The sequence below is a fragment of the Microcebus murinus genome, chromosome 8, assembly GCF_040939455.1.
Source record: "Microcebus murinus isolate Inina chromosome 8, M.murinus_Inina_mat1.0, whole genome shotgun sequence".
Lineage (NCBI taxonomy): Eukaryota > Metazoa > Chordata > Mammalia > Primates > Cheirogaleidae > Microcebus > Microcebus murinus.
In genome coordinates, this window is record NC_134111.1 from 13,841,161 (window position 1) to 13,847,160 (window position 6,000).

Sequence of the window (6,000 nt, forward strand, 5' to 3'; positions counted from 1 at the left end):
ATAATTCTTAAAAATAACTACTTGGAGAAATTCTCATAAGAAAAGATTGTGAGTCACCAATAGTAAGGTACTATTTTTCATTTATCAAATTAGTATTTTTTTTCAATTCCAGGGAATATCTGTAATTTTAAATTACTTGTGACTATGTAAATGAATATAATTTTTACCATGTAATTTAATTATATGAATCATGAACTTTAAATTTTATTTATTTTATGAAAAATTATTTTATTTTTATTAAATTATCCACAATGGAAGGTAATTAAAAGCCTTGTAAACCCACACCAAATACATGGATAGTATTTTCAGGGATCCCCAAGACCACCCTTATGTTTGATAGTTCTCTAGGAGGACTCAACAGAATCAATATATACTTGTGCTCACAGATAAGATTTATTAGCGTGAAAGACTACAAAGCAAAATTGGGAAAGGTAAAGGGAGCATCAGGAAAAGATCAGAGGACAAATTTGCAAGTTTATTCACTTCATCTAAATTGTCTAATTTTTTGGCAAAAGTTGCTCCTTTATTACCTTAAATATTTCAATTTCTGTATGGTCTGTAGTAATATCCCCTTTTCATTCTTGATTTTAGTAATGTGTGTCTTCTCTCTTTTTTTCCTTTGCCAATGTAACTAAAGAGTTACCTTTTTTTGTATCTTCAAAAGACAAACATTTTGATTTCATTGATTTTGTCTAATATTTTTGTTTTATGATTTTTCACACTGATTTTTATTGTTTCTTTCCTTACTCCACTTTGGGTTTGATTTACCATTCTTTATTCAAGCTTCACGAGGTAGAGCTCATGATTATAAATATTGATTTCAGATATTTCTTCCGTTTGTATGAAAGTACTTAAAGCTATTTTTCCTCTAAACTCTACTTTATTTCCTCTAAATATTGGCATGTTGTGTTTCTATTTTCATTTGGTTTACAAATAATGAAAAACCAAATTGTTTTGTTTTATTTTAAAAACAGGATCCAAGTCTGGTTATATAAGACAAAAAGATTTATCATAAGAACCTAAAATTTTGGGGAGGCTTGGAAAATAAGGAACTAGGGATTCCAGAGCTTGGCAGCAAGAGTAATTGAGCCAGGGTTTTACTTCTGCCTCCATTGCTGACTCCATGGCAATAGAGAATGTATTGCAGCCATTAATCTATCTTTGTGGTGCTTGCTCTAGATTCAAAGAGCTTGATGGAAATGTCTCATTGCCTAAGAAAGAGTCAAATTCTCCTTCCTGGGAGTGGAGAGGCAAAGGAACACCTACTCTCATCTCATTCATTTTATGCCTTTTCTACTGGTGTTTCAGCATATGGACTTTACAGTTTACCTTAACGGTAATCAAATAGAGAGGAAGCTTTGTATGTCAAGTGCAAGTAAGAAGCATTTCCATCAGCTGTAGAGACTTTGGATCTGTGTCCTGAAATTTGGCAGGGGTTGGGTATGGCCATCCAGAGTTGACAAGTAGGGTAAAGTTCATGAAAGGATAGTAACCAAAAGCATTAGTTTGTTTGGAATCCTTTTCATATCCCCCACTCCTCTAATCCTTTCCTGATTATTTTCTCTTATGTGTACATGTTCACCTGTAGGTTAAACATACTCATCAGCTCTACCATCCACAGATGCTCAAGTCCCTTATGTAAAAAGGCGTAGTATTTGCACATAACTTATGCACATCTCACATCCTTCCATACTTTAAATCATCACTAGATATACTTATACCTGATACAATGTAAATGCCATGTAGTTTTTATACCATATTTTTATCTGTATTTTTATTGTTGTATTATTATTTTATTGTTTTGGGGAGAGTATTTTTGATCCACAGTTGGTTGAATCTGTGGATGTGGAATCCATGGATGCTGAGGGCCAATTGTCATTAATCCTTTGCTTTCATTTTTGATATAGCTTTAGAACCACAACTTTTACTGATGTTAACTTATTTCTTCTCTTGCTTTAAGCATTGTTTAGAATTAACTTTCTTTCTCATAGTGTCACTGAACACTCTTCTAAGGCACAATTAAGGTATTAATTGACTTAAACATGTTTTTACTTCCTGTTTTCATCAGTATTGAGAAGAAGTGCTGTAATGAGATATTCTATTTTTTTTTGGTTATCAAACATCCAATATCTCTTCCTATTTTACAGAAACTCCCCATTGCTTGCAATATTAGTGGCACATGGTGTCTTACTTCCCTCAGTAGAAATTGAAAGTGGGTGTTCTTTTGTCTCTCCACCCCCAGGCAGGAGAATTTGACTCTTGCTTAGGCAATTAGACATTTCCGTCAAGCTCTTTGAATCTAGAGCAAGCACCACAGAGACAGATTGATGGCTGGAATATATTCTCTATTGCCATGGAGTCAGTAATGGAGGCAGAAGTAAAACCCTGGCTCAATTACTCTTGCTGCCAAGTTCTGGAATCCCTAGTTCCTTATTTTCCTAGCCTCCCCAAAATTTTAGGTTCTTATGATATATCTTTTTGTCTTATATAACCAGACTTGGCTCCTGTTTTTAAAATAAAACAAGACAAAAATCCTAAATTATAAAGGTGTTCTTCCCCAAACCATTATTGTGTGCTTTGTAAAAACATTGCCTAATTCATGATATTGCTTGTGCAGCTTTGTACATTTATTCACTCATTATTTTTTTATTATTTCGAGATGTTATGGGGGTACAAATGTTTTTGGTTACATGGATTGCTTTTGTTATGCTTCGGACAGGGTTATAAATGTGCTATCACCCAGATAGTCTTCATTATACCTGTTAGATAAGTTTTTGCTCATCCCCTTCTCTCTCCTCCCACTTGCTTGATTTCCACTGAGTTTTACTTCCCTTTGTGCATATGTGTGCTCATCAGTTAGTTCCGATTTAACAGTGAGGACATGTGGTGTTTGTTTTTCTGTTCTTTAGATACTTCACTTAAGATAATGATCTCCAGTTCCATCTGAATTGTTGCAAAAGAACTTAATTCATCATTCTTCATGGCTGAGTGGTATACCATAGTGTACATATACCACATTTTGTTAATCTACTTATGAACTGATGGGTACGTGGGTTGATTCCACATATTTGCACTTTATTTACTCATTCATTTGTATAATTTGATTCCTTCATCTATTGAATATCACTATGATTTGGTATATAGAACATGGATTTTGCTATCAGGGAGACATGGGTCATGGGTTCAAGTTTTTAATAGCTAAAATATAATCTTGAGGAATATGTGATATAAACAAATAATTCAGTTCAAAACTCACTGTATAGGAGAAAGAACAATGAATTTGAGATGAAAAATGCATTATTATCTTTGTCTCTATGCAGCTTTGTAATTTTGGGTAAATAACAAGCTCTGATCATATTGACCTCATCTGTAAATAAAGTGTTGTCCAAGATGATTTTTTAAGGCCCTTTCTAGTTCTAAGATTCTACAATATGCATAAAATCCAGTTTCACATTTCAAAACTGTGATCGTATTTTGCAATCTCTCCGTGTCTATGCGCTCGCGCGTGCACACGCATACACATGTAGGGGTTAGGTATTTTGTATAATTAGTTTATTCATATTTTTAAGTTTTTTTTTTTTAGATAGAGTCTCACTCTGTTGCCTCAGCTAGAGTGTAGTGGCATCATCATAGCTTACTGTAACCTCAAACTCCTGAGCTAAAGCAATCCTCCTGCCTCAGCCTCCTAAGTAGCTGGGACTACAGTTACTTGGCCACAATGCCTGGCTAATTTTTCTAGTTTTGTTTTTTTTTTTTTTTTTTTAGTAGAGATAAGGTCTCACTCTTGCTCAGGCTGTTAAAAATTATTTTTATTATGTACTGACAAATTTGAGTTGTATGTCTTTATAGGGTACAAAGTGCTGTTATGATTTTTTAATATAATGTGGAATGATTAAGTCAAGCTTACTAATATATCAATCACCTTAGATATTTAACAATTTTTTGTGATGAGAACATTTAAAATTATTCTCGATGATATTGAAATATATAGTACTCAATTATTAGCTACATTTTATGTCATCCTGTCAGTCCTAGAATCATAGCACCTTATGGAAGTGGACATTTATACCCAGAGAGATAAGCAGTTGCCATGGCCCATAGACCCTGTGTGTTCCAGGTGTGCCAACCACACCTGCCTGAGCAATTCCACGTGCTAGTCTTCTTCCTAGAGTGCTCTATGCGCCTTTCATCTTGTCCTTGACTTGACTTATCTTTGACTCTTTCAAGTGTCAGTTTACATTTTTTTTTTTTCAGAAAAACTTCCTTAAACCTCTCCTATCTTTTATTTCTAGCCTAGATTGGGCTTTCTTATGATAGGCGCTTATAGTATACTCTACTTCTTCTGTGTAGTATTTATCACAATTGTAACTAAATAATTATTTTTATTGTTACTGAATTAAGCCCCATGAAAGCAGTGGCTTAGTTTTAATTGTATCTCTAGTGCCTTGTATTGTGCCAACTCCATGGTGTGTACGAAATAGATCATCGTTGAGTTAGATGAATGAAAGCTACTACCAAATACAAACCTCGGTATATGATTCCAATTTTTTGCTGTCTCTACTCTACTGTGCTACCCAGGTAAAAAGGGCTTAAGCTTTAGAAATGCATCATGTGCAATAAAGCCTTTGCAAGATTTGCCATGATTTTGGATCTCAGTCTCTTTCTTTCCTAACATCCTGGGAATCACACGTTACAGACATTGGCCAGCATCTCAACCTGCAGCCGCCTTCTCTGTTCTTTCTGAAGCAAGCTCATCCATCTTTTTATAATTTGGATAGGCTATAATGACTTTGTTTTAGATAATTGATGACAACATAATATTTAAGGACACCCTAGGGTTATGAGCCAACACATGGGAGCAATTCCAGAGTCGATCATTTTAATTAAAGGAATAATTCTCTAAGGGTGGAATTCACAATTCCCAGGAACTCATGGGTGACATCGACACTCAGACTAGGATCTATGGGTAATGTAAAAATGAAAGCCAGTATAAATCATCCATCTATGAGAAAATGAATAGTATTGTCAAGCAAATAAAAAGTGCATATGCAAGTGACGTGTAGTGCAAAATAATGTGTAAGCTTCTCAAATCTTTATAAACAACTAAAGGGCTTGATGTTTTGCAGGTATTAAGTCAATGTTACTGAATTGTAGATTAACTGAAATAGTTATACTTAAGAAAGCCATTTCTTTACTTTATTGACACTCAAGACAATATACTTTATTGACACTCAAGACTTTTAGAAAGAGTACTAATTTAAATCAAAATGTTGAAAGAGAAACATAAATGTGATTACAAAAGAAACAAAGTTACAACAGTGGTTAAAGAGCATTAAATAATTCCAGTTTCCACAGATAAAATGAAATATATCCAGGTGGCTGAGATGATGACAGTGAAGTACCTCCCACAGTATATCTGTGTTCATTCATTCATTAAAATGTGATTCTGGCTTGTCTTATACTTGGGATGGCTTGAAGGTTCACTGTAAGAGCACCATCTCTCTCTCAATCAAATATAAACAATGATAGCTAAAACGGAGACACATAGTAATAAGATGAATCCATATTCAAATGCAAGATGGACCTTGGTGATGCAGAGATGTGGAACTAAGTGAAATACCTGCTTACTTTCAGGTCCAGAAACTTGCAGAGACAACTGGGGATAGCCCATGCTATTAACAGATAATGGGACTGAAGATATTCTCTGGAAGGGAAAGGATAGCTCAAGTCTCACTTTTGTTGTATGAGTAGAACTAAACGCATTCAGGGGAAGAGCTCGAGTCAGGCCACCAACTATGGTATTGCCAATATTATTTTCTGGTTCTTTGGTTTGTTTGTTGATATCTGACTCTTTTTATTTTTTATATTTTCTGTAGATGTGGGGTCTCACTATTTTCCAGGCTGGTCTGAAACTCCTGACCTCAAACCATCCTCCCTCCTCAGCCTCCCAAAGTACAAGGTCACAGGTGTGAGCAGTGCACAGTGCCCCACCTAATTGAC